This window comes from Delphinus delphis, chromosome 17 (assembly GCF_949987515.2).
Source record: "Delphinus delphis chromosome 17, mDelDel1.2, whole genome shotgun sequence".
NCBI lineage: Eukaryota > Metazoa > Chordata > Mammalia > Artiodactyla > Delphinidae > Delphinus > Delphinus delphis.
Window position 1 is genome coordinate 66,704,027 of NC_082699.1, and position 14,498 is coordinate 66,718,524.

A 14,498-nucleotide genomic window follows, 5' to 3' on the forward strand; every position below is an offset into this window, starting at 1 on the left:
TTATACTGATATATACAGCCCAATACCACAGGATGCATGCTAGCCTTATCCCTTTCCTTATTTATAACTTGTTTCTCCAGCAATAAACCTGGTTCTCATTATCTATGATATATTAACTTATTTGCTCAATCCCAGAATACACATAAGTAGTTTCAAAACTGCCAACCATACCCCTGTGAAAAATGAGCTTACTAACTAGAGTATAATATTTGTGTAGAGTTCTTTTTTGTATTTGGCCTTAGAATACATAGTTCAATACTCATTTTGTTAAAACCAAGCTCAAGTCAACTCATACTCCTGTAAAAACTCTACTAACTAGGGTATCCTATTTCTGTACTTAAAAAAAGATTTTAGCCTTAAAATACATAGTCAGTACTTGTTTTCTTGAAATCATGCTAAATCTAAATTCAAGCTTCTGCCTGGGAGGTGGAAATATATTTGGGGGGCCACCAGTCCACCCCTTTCACTTGTTTTGATATTGTACAGTAAGATGGGGAGGTGTAATCTGCCTGCCTATAGGTTCCCCATCCATGAACTCTCAAGTTCATAGAGCTTGCTATCAGCCCTCCCATTCAGAAGACAGGATAAGGAAACCCTTCTATGCAACAAGAAGGAAACAAGGACTAGTTAAAGATATTGATCAACCCAGACCTTTATTGACAAGTATGAAGAGACAACTCAGGGTCACTAAGTATTTGAGAAAAACCAACAGTACAGGGGGGAATGGGCCAAGAAAGGCAATCAACTGATAGCACAGAAAAATTAAGGAATAGGAGGTGTTATGGACTGAATTGTATTTCCTCCAAATTCATAGGTTCAGGCCCTAACTCTCAACCTGACTGTATTTGGAGATAGGGCCTTTAGGGAGGTACAGTTAAATGGGTCAAAAGGGTGGGGACCTAATCTGATAGGACTGATGTCTTTACAGGAAAGGGAAGAGACACCAGAGAACTATCTCTTTTCACACACATGCACAGAGAAGAGGCACAGAGAGATGGCAGCCTTCTACAAGCCAGGAAGAGAGGTCTCACCACAAAGCACTCCTGATGGCACCCTAACCTTGAACTTCTAGCCTCCAGAACTGTGAAAAAATACATTTTAATTGTGTAAACCAGCTAGTCTGTGGTGTTTTGTTATGGCAGTCTGAGCAGATTAATACTGGAGCAAACAATACAATAGAAAATATTCCAAATGCTATTTGCAGAGAGGTTGTAGGAGATACCACTTGTATAAAACCAGAATATGCTCCTGGGAAAATGGAACTTTCAGAGACCAAAAACATCTTTAGAAATTTAAATGTTATTTCCAAACTAAAATATTCAATGGTAGAGCTTATGATATTGAGAAAATCTCCCAGGGCAAAGAGTAAAATGACAGAGGAGAAGATATTAAGAATAAGGCTAGAGATATATAGAGTCAAGTAGACATCCAATACTTTATTAATAAGATTTTAAAGTAGATCAAGAAAAATGGAAAGGAGAAAATTATTTTTTTAAACACATAAATTAATTTTAGAGCTAAAGAAATACACAAGTACCAAATAGGGAGAATTAAAAGAGACACAGACCTTGATAAACTCTCATAAAATTTCATAGACCCTAGGATAAAGATAATTCTAGAGCTTCCAAGGTAAATAAATCACTTACAAAGGAACAAAAATCATACTGGAATCAGAACAGCAATACTAGATGCTAGAAGATAATGAAGAGGGGCCCTCAAAGTACTGAGAGGAAATGAACTATTACACTAAGAACCAATATCTATTGAATGCCATGAGCCAGGCATTCTTTTAAATGCGTTATATAAATTATCACATTTAATCCGCTCAACAATCCTTTGAAGTTGGTATAATTATTATAATTAAATACATTTTCAGATGAGGAAACTGAGGTACAAAGATTAAGCGACATTCTCCAAGTAGAACTGCTGAGAGTTCTATGTTACATAAACCATCATTCAGGTCTGAGAGCACTGTAAAGATAACTCAGATATTCATGATCTTAAGTTAATATCTCTTTAAAACTTACAAGAGGATTTATTCTCAAAATAAAAGACATCATAAGTGGAACAAGACAGGGAATCTGAAAAATAGCTGAGTTCACTAAGCTAATGAAAAGACATCCCTGGATGACAGTTCTATAGGAGGCTTACAAAATAGTTCAATTTAGACTGAGCTCTGCCCACCAGAGCAACAGCGAGCTCTACCCACCACCAATCCCTCCCAGGAGGAAACTTCCACAAGCATCTTAGATAGCCTCATCCACCAGAGGGCAGACAGCAGAAGCAAGAAGAACTACAATCCTGCAGCCTGTGGAACAAAAACCATATTCACAGAAAGATAGACAAGATGAAAAGGTAGAGGACTATGTACCAGATGAAGGAACAAGATAAAACCCCAGAAAAATAACTAAATGAAGTGGAAACAGGAAAAAGAATTCAGAATAATGAGAGTGAAGATGATCCAGGACCTCAGAAAAAGAATGGAGGCAAAGATAGAGAAGATGCAAGAAATGTTTAACAAAGACCTAGAAGAATTAAAGAACAAACAAACAGAGATGAACAATACAATAACTGAAATGAAAACTACACTAGAAGGAATCAATAGCAGAATAACTGAGGCAGAAGAACGGATAAGTGACCTGGAAGAAGAATGGTGGAATTCATTGCTGCGGAACAGAATAAAGAAAAAAGAATGAAAAGAAATGAAGACGGCCTAAGAGACCTCTGGGACAACATTAAACACAACAACATTCACATTATAGGGGTCCCAGAAGGAGAAGAGAGAGAGAAAGGACCGGAAAAAATATTTGAAGAGATTATAGTCGAAAACTTCCCTAACTTCCCTAACATGGGAAAGGAAATAGCCACCCAAGTCCAGGAAGCACAGAGAGTCCCATACAGGATAAACCCAAGGAGAAACAGGCCGAGACACATAGTAATCAAATTGGCAAAAATTAAAGACAAAGAAAAATTATTGAAAGCAGCAAGGGAAAAATGGCAAATAACATACAAGGAAACCCCCAAAAGGTTAACAGCTGATTTCTCAGCAGAAATGCTACAATCCAGAAGGGAGTGGCATGATATACTTAAAGTGATGCAAGGGAAGAACCTACAACCAAGATGCCTCTACCCGGCAAGGATCTCATTCAGATTCGATGGAGAAATCAAAAGCTTTACAGACAAGCAAAAGCTAAGAGAATTCAGCACCACCAAACCAGCTCTACAACAAATGCTAAAGGAACTTCTCTAAGTGGGAAACACAAGAGAAGAAAAGGATCTACAAAAACAAACCCATATAATTAAGAAAATGGTCATAGGAACATACATATCAATAATTACCTTAAATGTGAATGGATTAAATGCTCCACCCAAAAGACACAGGCTTGTTGAATGGATACAAAGACAAGACCCACATATATGCTGTCTACAAGAGACCCACTTCAGACCTAGGGACACATACAGACTGAAAGTGAGGGGATGGAAAAAGATATCCCATGCAAATGGAAATCAAAAGAAAGCTGGAGTAGCAATACTCATATCAGAAAAAATAGACTTTAAAATAAAGAATGTTACAAGAGACAAGGAAGGACACTACATAATGATCGAGGGATCAATCCAAGAAGAAGATATAACAATTATAAATATATATGCACCCAACTAGACTGTGAACCTTCCAGGGAAGCGGCTGGGTCCTAATTGTTTGAATGTTTTCAGCTCCTAGAACTGTGCTCAAAGCTTGGTAGGTGGTGATACTGATTGCTGAACATGCTGCTAAATTAGTGAATGAATGAACAAGAGTGCTTTTCAACAAGCACGCCTGGGCTCATAAACAGCTGTTTTTTCTTCTTCCAAAGTACTTCTCCTGGACAGACCACACATTGTTGCCTTTCCCTCACTCAGGCTATTTCTGCCATCCCCCTTTGGCAGTTACCCTGTTGGCCAGGTTCTAAGTAATTCAGTCCATAAAACTGAAATCAGATTGGAGTTGTAACCTACCGTGGTCACCCAGCTTTTTGTGCAAGTTCAGCTCTGAGTGACTTTTGACACTTTCAAATGGATAAGAAACTTCAGAAAATAAATCCACCTTTTGAGCATGAAGATCTAGTTATTGCCCCAGAAGTTATTTAAAAGAATGTGTTACATGCTCTAAAAAGAATTGCAGAAGAAGGACACCCAAAATGTCCTCAGTAATGCAACTTTGTGAGATTAAGTTGGTAGCTTCTCAAAGGGACAACTTTAAGTTGACCAGGAACTTGTATAAATTCTAATGGGTTGATTAAACAATGGCTTGATGTTCTGGCTCTCAATTTCTATCTTGCAGCAGTCACGGAGAAGTTTCAACCGTTCCTTCCATTTTAATAGATAAATCCTGAGCTGTGTTTAGGACTGGCATCCAAAACCTCCCCAAATACACTGCAGTTATTTACTGCAATTTCTCCTTCTTGAAATGTAAGTGTTGAGGGTCTAATACTTGGAATGAAACAGTCTGTTTTGTATTTTGCTGTTGTTTGGCACATATCCAAACCCCTCGATATGGAATCAGAGATTTATATAATCATGGACTCCCCAAAGGGTGAGTGTTGCACAGACTCATATTAAAGATTCTCTTCACTAATTGGTGTTCTTTTATCACATACTAGACTGAATTAGATGCCTTTATGGAGAATTACGAGAATCTGGAATGATGCTCGTCCATTAATAATGCCTTCTTTTACTCTCCTCTAGTGCTCCAGGAATGTAAGCCATAACCAAATCTTTCTTGTAATGCTGCTTTTCATCTCAGCCACAGAGGAAACAGACAATACAAACGCTAACAAGAAATAAAGGCCCCGTGAAAGTTAACAATAAGAAGAGTTTCCCTCTTTCTTTGCTGTCCCTTGACAGCTCAACTACAAAGATCTGTCCATTGGAGATTATTAAAGATAAATAAATATTGTAAAAGTTCTTCCTTGTGAGCCTTCTGGGTTTAAAGAAAACAACATGGATTTATTTGGTTTCCAATCCAATAAGCTGTGTGTTAATCATCTTTCACAGCAGATACTTCAAAGGAAGAAAAAGGCATTATAAAGAAGAAAGTTGTTAAGACAATTTGAGATGTTTCAAAATCTCATTGTATATATCAACTCCTGGGCTGTGTATGTATTAATTTGGATTTTTAAATTCGTGTAGTGAGTTGACAAGCTGATAGGTCCCGGGGGCTACCAGAATCTACGTCTTAATTATCTAACATAAGTATGGCAAGAAACATCTGTGTGTTTTCCCCTGTCCCACGCCAGCTGAAAGATGCATTTATACAGTAGGTAGGAAATATTATTACTTTAAAAAACAAATAATATTTAGATGCTTCTTATTTAAGTTAACTAAAAAATAATATTCAAGGGGTTTATGTTTTTCCATTTTTTAATGTTCAGTTCAGTGACTCAGTAGTTACATGCTAACTATGTGCTGTCTACAGTTCTAAATATAGACGATACAATTTGAAAATTGTTCGGGTTTCTATTTCTGTGTAGATCACAGTAGATCTGGGGAGACTACGCATATTATAATGGACTAAGTGCTATAACTGAGGTGGAAAAGTTTCTGCATGGATATGGAGGAAAGAGAAATAAGTCTGCTTTATTTTGCTAATTATATTCTCGTCTCCTATATCGTCAACGTCTTCCTCTGTACTGGCTTCTCTCATCTTAAAATAGAAAAATGAAGGGAATTTCCCTGCAGTCCAGGGGTTAACACTCCACGCTTTCACTGCCGAGGGCGCGGGTTCAATCCCTGGTTGGGGAACTAAAATCCTGCAAAGAAGAACAACACTACCAGAAAGAAATCCCCCCTCAAGCATACATCTTCTGGTCACTGTCCTTCCTCCTTCCCTGCCCAATCAAGCTTGCAGATGCATTGTACACACTCACTGTCTCTTCATCCCCATGTTTGATGGATTCTGTAATGCCCAGATTCCCTTTCAAGCAAGGATATACTTTCCTAGCTGCTGGGAGAGTTGCCAGCATATGGCGCTCAGCTATAGGCCTTTCAGGGTTATGCCAGCTGAAGAGAGCCAACTTACCTGAGTTCACATCCCTTCTGGTCTGCCCACCTTCAATGAATGACTGAAGCTGGGTTTATAGTCTTAGCTGTCTCTTTCCAACAGGGGGCTGTACTGAAGGGCCGTCCTAGCTCTAGAGATTCCCACAGTGTTCACTGAAGACTGCTGTAGGTTGAATATTATATCTTGATCCTCCCTCTGTCCATTCCTGCTTCCTTCCTTCTCCAGAGGGCTTGACTGTAAGAGTGATCCTTAATAAACATCCTGGGTGCCAAACTCCCTCTCATTGTCTGCCTCCCAGGGAACCCATCCATGACAGCTATAGCCCTGACACCTTGTACCTCTCACAAAGAACCTACTAGTGTGGTCAATGGGAGCAGTTTATTATTTTTCCTGCTGGATTATTTGTTGCTCAAGAGAAGGAGCTGTTCTTAAAAGACTTTTAATACTCATGGTGCCCGTAGTGGCAGCATGGATACCTTATAAATAGTAGTTGAATGAACACATGGTAGAAATCCTCCCATTATATGTATGTTTGGATAATTATAGAAAACCAATATTGTTGCCTCAGAGGGATGCAAAAGAAAATTTTTTGTATTTTGTCCAAGGTATTACATTTTAATGTGCACACGTTTTCTAAAAAATATTTTGGCCAATTTTCTATTTTCTTTTGCAAACCTATGTCTCCTTGACTCCAAATCCTATAGTATTTCCACTTTGACATACTCCTTTTTCATATCATACAGCTCCTGACTCAAGTTTATTCAACATAGACATGAAAAAAGGACTAACTCACAGAAAAGAGGCAGTACATATTTTAGAGTTAGGTGGTAAGCTGTGCCCTGTCTGCTCACGTTTTTCCATGAATAGTTGAAATTAATGGTGGTGGAATGATTGGACAGGGCTTCATGGATGGGGCAGCTACAAGCTCATTCTCAACTAATGGTTTGAATTTGGATGCTCAGAGAATAGATGGCGCAAGATGGTGCCACCTTAATGGGGGAAGAAAGGAGACTTCAGTGTCATTGGTAAAGGGAAATCTCATGGACATTTTCTCTCTCACCCTCCTCCTTTTACCTTTACAATGTGTTCATTTGTAAAAGTGAACTTGAAAATCCTTTTTTATTCTTTGGCAAAGAGTTTGAGAAGCTATTACATCGTAATTGGTAAAGGTCATCAAGTAGGGACAGGTGAAATAGGGACCTCAAATGTCATTTGGCAACCAAAAGCCCTGCTGATGTAAGACAGGCAGTGGAGCCATCTTGATAAGGGCAGGTCCAGTAAATTCCTTTTGCACTCTCATTGATTTCTCAGATGCACTTGGTAAAGCTCCCCCATCCTTATACAAGATGCCATACTGCTGTCAGGAAGACCCACGGCAGAGCTGATATCCAGACAAGGGTTTTGACAAGCACTATGGGTGAGTGCCAGTATGTTAGGTCACTTGGAGGGCTTTTGAAATGATTTTTAAAAATTTATCTGATGTCTGATTCAGAGTGGAAGAGATTTGGTGTTCAACAGAGTCTTGGCTGCCTTCATCACTTTCCCTTCATAAACATAAATTTCTTCTGAGGGTGCACTTAGAGGGACAGGGAATAGGTTTCAGCTCCTTCTCCATTGCCTACATCATTTTTTTCCCCTGTACAGTAAGAACTAGTGTCACTCTCTTTAGTTGACCTTGTCCAAAAGATCTACTAAAATGAACTGCATTTAAGATCTTTCCTCAAAAGTTTTCAAACTGTATGCATACATTATATGTGAAAATGTTTAGAGAATACTTGAAAAAAATGTATTGTCCTCCACTTTTTGCCTAGCCAAAAGGCTTAGCTACAAGCGGTCTCCTGAACAGTGTTTAGAACTAATTTTCCTATAATAATTTTGTATTGATATAAATGTTATCTGGGTTCTCCCTAAATTGCTTTTATTTATTGGTAATTTCATCTGTTAAACAATAGCTGAGTAAGAGTTCTAGTTTTAGACTAACCTCTTTTGACTGGAAATTAAAGCAAGCTTAGAAAGCTACAATAGGTCTGCATTAGAGAATAAGAAACATCTGGGAGAAAACTGAGGAAAGAGTCTTGAGGGAAGCAGCAGGTAGATAAACTTGGCCGAATAACAAAGTCTTGGGTGTGAGAAGGGAAGAGGAATCTAAAACACAACATGACGTCCATATTCTGCATTTGTTTCCAAGCCCAGTTTTTATGAACACAGGTTTGACACATTTGAAGGCAAGAGATACTTAAATTCTTATTATTTTAATAGAAAGAATAATTTCATCTAAGACCTGTGTTTCTGCTCTACTGTAAAGCCCATCATGGAACTTTTGTACCTTCATATCTGAGGCTCAGAGCAACAGTGACAATGATCAGACTTGGGAATCAATAGCATAAATAGTCATAGTGCTTGTTAAAGCTACTGGAACCTAGTGTCCCAAGAAGCTCCCAGGGATACTGTAGAGACCTTAGCAAGCCCAGTGGTAGCCAGTGGGAAAACATGGAGGTCATCATTTATTAGTAGAATGACTACTTTCTCACGAGCAAGCTGAGGATTCCAGAAGACAAAATAGCACAAATGTGAGAGGGTCATACAGCTTATATTAACAATACCCCCTTAATGGATGGGGTAACAGTTGTTGGAACACTAGATATTAGTTTGGTCTCATTTGTACACATAAGCAATGGCAGTTTGGAGAGATGTAAACTACCCAGGCAAAGCACTGCTGAAAATGAAATGACATGAATCAAAACCTACCTATTGGCAGTGCCTTAGATGTTCTCCTTCTCTCTAACCTCCCCAGTACTGCCCAGGCTATATAGAGAGCATTTTACTACTCACTGTCTTTGTTCTTACCTATATGCCTTCTGAATTCACCTTACTCACCTATGCCTGACATCGTTACTATTCATCAAATGGACTCCACTGCCAACCACCCTTAAATAGCTCAATTTTCTCCCTGGAGCTGTCACTAACCTGTGAGATAAGGTGGGGAACGGGTCAGGCAAACCCACCAAATTCTTACATATTCCCTGATTGGTTCTCGAGTCAGCATAACAACTCAGAATAAGGAAGAGATAAATAAGAAACAATTGTAACAAAGATTGATATTAGATCAATTAATTGGCTATCCTGTGTCATAGGCAAAGGGCCCTTGGCTTTTGACACTTGGCTCAGTCACCCAGAAAAATGCAGAAATCAATTCCCCCAGCCACAGAAGTGCGAAGGGTTGCAGAGTAGAAGCTGAGTGAGGAATTATTTCTTTCTCCTTTTTCTCCCCTGTTCCCCCTCACATAGCCATCAGCCTTGAAAGAAGACCATCTTGCACTGTTCATCTGCTGGTTGACCAGAGGTCTGCTCAGAGTTCGTGCATGAACTTTCACCTGCCAAGGCTTATCTATAAGTTATTCAGAGTCATATCTCATAAGAAGACTAATTCACCAACACTAATTTACTTATGGTCTTTGGCCATCACAGGGCCAGGCTTTAAGCAAAAAACCTTTTCCTTTTAACATAAGATCTGCTTTCTTAGCAAATTTTTAAGTATATGATATAGGCACTATGCCGTGCATATGATGATCATATGTAGTAGGTCTGTAGGACTCGTTCGTCTTGCACACCTAAAACTGTACACTTTGACCAACATCTCTGCTTCCTCCCTCTCCCACCCCCTGCTAACCACCAATTCTACTCTGCTTCTATGTGTTTGAATATTTTAGATTCTTCATGTTCGTGGGGTCATGTGGTATTTGTTCTTCCCTGTCAGGTTTATGTCATGTGGAATGATGTCCTCAGGGCTCATTCATGTTGTCACAAATGGTAGGATTTCCTTCTTTTTATTTAGGCTACTTCTATGTCTTAGCTGTTATGCATAATGGTGCAATAAACATGGATATGAAGGTATCTCTTTAAGACCCTGATTTCAATTCCTTTAGATATACACTCAAAAGTGAGATTGCTGTAAATTAACTACACTCCAATATAAAATAAAAATTAAATTAAAAAAAGAAAAATAAAGCGATGTTGCTGTTTCATACAGTAGTTCGGTTTTTTGAGGAAACGCCATACTGGTTTCCATAGTGACTTCACCAATATACATGCCCACTAACAGTGTATAAAAGTTCCCTTTTCTCCACATCCTGGCCAACACTTATCTTTTGTTTTGTTAATTGTCATTCTAACAAGTGAGAAGTGACATCTTATTGTGGTTTGATCTAATTATCTTCCCAAATGGTGTATTACAGATATTTTCATCTCCACTGTATAAATGAAACGGTGCAGTGATGCTAAGGATGTTGTTAATTGGCAAGTAGCTGTTAGCAGAGGAGCTGGGCTTCAGACTCGGGTCTTCATGGCACCGGGGCCCATGTTCTTTCCCCAGAACCACCACAATGACCTGACTCTATGATGACTGTGTTTATTAAACATGAAATAATAACATGTATTAGCTAATTAAACACTCACAAAAATCCTAGGAGTCAGGTACTATTATTATATCTGATTTACTGATTAGGAATCTCAGGCACGAATGTTAACTCATTAGACAAAAGTCCCACTGCTAGTAACTGGCAGACTGGCATTCATATTCATGTGATCCGATTCCAGTGCCTATACTCTTAACTGATACATCATCATATAAGGTTTAACATGTAGGAGTGAGCCTATTGGTACCATGAACCAGGACACAAAAATTTCAAAAATATCCTGGAGAAACACATGGAACAGATATGGATAAAAGGTAGAGACAAGACAGGGAGGTCAATTAATTTTGTCTGCAAGGTTCATGAAAAACTGCACATCAGATGATTGAAAGATAGGCCACAAAAGACTGTCCATCCCATGAAATGTGACCTTTCTGAAGTGTTTTAATCAGGGAAGAACATGAATTCCTTTAGCATTTTTGAAAGTTGTTTCTGTCATAAGAAGAAGAGGTAAAACTAGGTCTTTGCAGCAGTTTAGGGTAGAATTTACTGCGATATTGTCTTTCAAACAGCCCAGCTTCCTTCCTCCCCTGCCCCCTCTCTCCTTTCCTAAGCTTATACTTTATTGAGCATACGCTAGTGAGAAGTCACTGTCATTTCATCAATTGACCAGGGAAGAAGAAAATCACTTCTACCCTTAAATCTTAGTCACTGTTTTGATGGCTCTTACACAGAAAGCTGACATCTCTATTATCTGCTTTGACACATCACTCACTAGTTTTTGAGACATTTTAATTATCTCAAGGATGCCATTAGAGTGCATGAACAGAATCATAAGCTCTTCAAAATCCAGAATGCACATGTCATGCTCATGTCATTTATGTTATTCTTGACACCGTGAGTGACCTTATGTACTTGTTTCTGCACGGCTTAATGTTTTAGTCTTCTTAGTTCTCCTTGTGGCCATCCTTCTTCCAGAATAACCTGAGGAATTCAGTAATCTGCAAATCAGTCATCCTAGCTACCTGCACTTTCTTCCTGATTATTAACCAATGAGTTGAACCGTCATGTCTCCCTTTCCAAGGTTAGTGAGAATACATTTATTTCTAGCTCTTAACCTTGCTTAAACCCCAGACAGGGCCTTTTCTTCCGAACAAATTTCCAAGTACAGTCATCCTTCAGTATCTGCTGCCAGGGATAGGTTCCAGGACACCCTCATCTTTGCCTTCATACCAAAATTCTCGTTGTTTAAGTCCCTTAGTCCTCTATCTATTTCCACGGGTTCCGCGGATTCAACCAACCACAAATCATGTACTATATTTAGGATCTGCAGTTGGTTGGATCTGTGGATGCAGAACCCGCGGATACTGAGAGCCAACTGACAGTTCCTTCAGAAGCTCTAGTTGAAGGACCTGATCAGAAGTTAGATTAGTTACCATAAATTATCTCAGAAGGGCAGGATTTTAGCTATGGTGTCTGGGGCATGGAGACATGAGTTCAGAATGGACTTATTTGAGATCATTAATAAGGAACACAACTCAGAAATGACAAGAAGTAATAATATAAATAAACCAGTACCTGACACATACTGAGTAATGAACGTGTGCTGAGACACTTTGATGGGCATTTTGACGTATTAGCTCATTTGATTCCCTATGAAGACAATAGTCTTAACTCCACATTTTAAATGAGAACACTGAAGCCAAGAAAGGTTATTTAATGTGCCCAAAGCTAGTAACTAAAAGAGTCTGAATTCGAAAGCAGAATCTTTAGGAGTGAAATCTGTTTGGTAAAAAAGAAATGTTGACTGAAGGATGTAAAGTGAGAATGTTCTCGAGTAAATAGGTTAATTACGGACTTCCTCCCTGTGGAAGTCTCCAACATTTAGGAGACAGGCCATGCCTTATAAATGGAAAGAAGAATGCAATTTATAGACTATGATGTTGATATTTTATGTGACAGGACAATGTTACTGAGGAAACTCTCAAGACATACTTATTATTTTTATGTGTTGACAGTGCTTAGAATATCCAGGATGTACCAGTCTTGACCATCTTTTCCTCTGCTCATTGTTTTAAGAAATCTGAAATAGTTAGAATGGGTCATCTGGGAGTGATCAATATTTCCTACAGGGCAGTAATGATTCTAGAGATCATCTGATTCCATCTAGTTTTGAGAATGGGCATCCAAATACCATTTTTGTGGTGATGGTTAAGTAAGGCTTTCCATTTGTATTTTTTTATGTCCTCAAGTCTCACTTTGTTAGAGTAGGTACAGTCAATTCTCCAGTTTTACCATGATTTGAGACATCTAGCGAGTGGATGACAAAGGATTAACTTCTATTTCCTACCTGTTATGTGTGAGGCACAGTATTAGACTCTTCACATACATTATTTAATTTAATCGCACAAAAATCCTATAAATCAGATATTGTTCTGATTTTTCAGGTAAAGAAACTGATACTTAAACTGGTTAAGTAACTTGTCAATGGTCATACAGTTCTTGAGGGATGGAAGAAAGACTTGATCTTAGCTGACACTAAGTCTAGGATATTACACTTGATATTTTGCTTATTTCATATATCTCATTACCTTCTGGAAGGGATATTATTTCACTTCTTTCTTTAATTTTTCTTTGATTTCTTTTGTCTCTTCCTTCCTTCCTTCCTTCCTTCCTTCCTTTCTTCCTTCCTTCCTTCCTCTCTCTCTTTTTCTTTCTCTTTCCCTCCCTCCCTGCTTTTTTTTCCTCCTTTTTTTTCTTTTCCCTTTTTTGTTAAGTGAAAAGAGGAAAGAAAGACTGAGTACTTTTGACAGAAGCTTCTTGGATCCTTTCACTTTTATTATATTTTCAGGCACCCTTTCAAATGAATATGTATTAAAATAGCAACTTGCACAAATGTCAGCTGATGTCATCTCTCTGTTTGCCATAATTTTTATAAGGAAAATTTAATTTGATTTGTTTTTGTTTTATTGAATTTTATAGAAGCCACTTCAAAGGATTTTGCCCAGTCTTCAAAATGGCCTTGTCTCAAGCCCAGGCCTGGTGAGTTTGACCTTGGAGGTATATTGTCTGTTATTGAATCAGTGTCTGCTAGAGCTGTCTGGGACTCTCAGAAATTGTTTTTAGAAAATGAGTCACAGACTCAGAAAATGAAGTCAGTTATTTAATTTTTTAAATGGGGATATTAATAACACCTACCTAATAAGTGGTTATGAGTATTAAATAAATTAATATTTGTAAAGCATTTTGAATTGTGACCAACAAAAGATAAGAACCATAGACTATTTGAAAAATAGATGTAATAATAGGTGTCTATAGTCGCAGAGTGAGAAAAGCACTGCGGTTTTCTGCATAAATGTACCTGGGTTCCAAATTACTTGTATGCCTTGGGGCAAATTTTCTAACTTCTTGGAAGTGCAGTTTGCTCAATCTTGAGAAAATGTGTGATGTTTTGACTCCATAACATTATTGTGAGGGTTGAGTGAGATAACACAGGCAAAGTGTAGGGTCCCTGCTAGGAGCCTGGCATGTGCGAACTAGCATTAGAGAAATTTTGTATTTATAATATAACTGTTTCTGTTAGGGTTTGGGGGTGGAATGCGTAATGTACTTTAGGCCAACTCAAGAAAATCTATATAACTTGAAAGAGAAACATTCCAGAGGTTACTACTTTACTAGCCAGCAGGAGGAAGGAAGAATTTCTTCTTGACTGGCAACAAGCAAGCTAAAGAGAGGCTGTCGCAACTGAGCCAATGAAAAGCCACCTCACTTCAAACTCCCAGTTTCCTCTGATGGACTCTTTATAACTGCCCCTCTCAACTCTCCCTTCTCCTCTATAACAGAATTTTCCTTTCCTTCGGTTCTCTTGACTTGCCTGTGATTTGCCATAGATTGTATCTCAAATTGCAATTCTTTGTTGTACCTGAATAAACCTATTTTGCTGGTAAAATAACTGGCTGTTTTATTGTTTTAGGTCAATACTTGGGATTTTTTATATAGAAAACAATGCCACCTGTGAATAAAGATAAGCCTAAGAGGATGAGGAC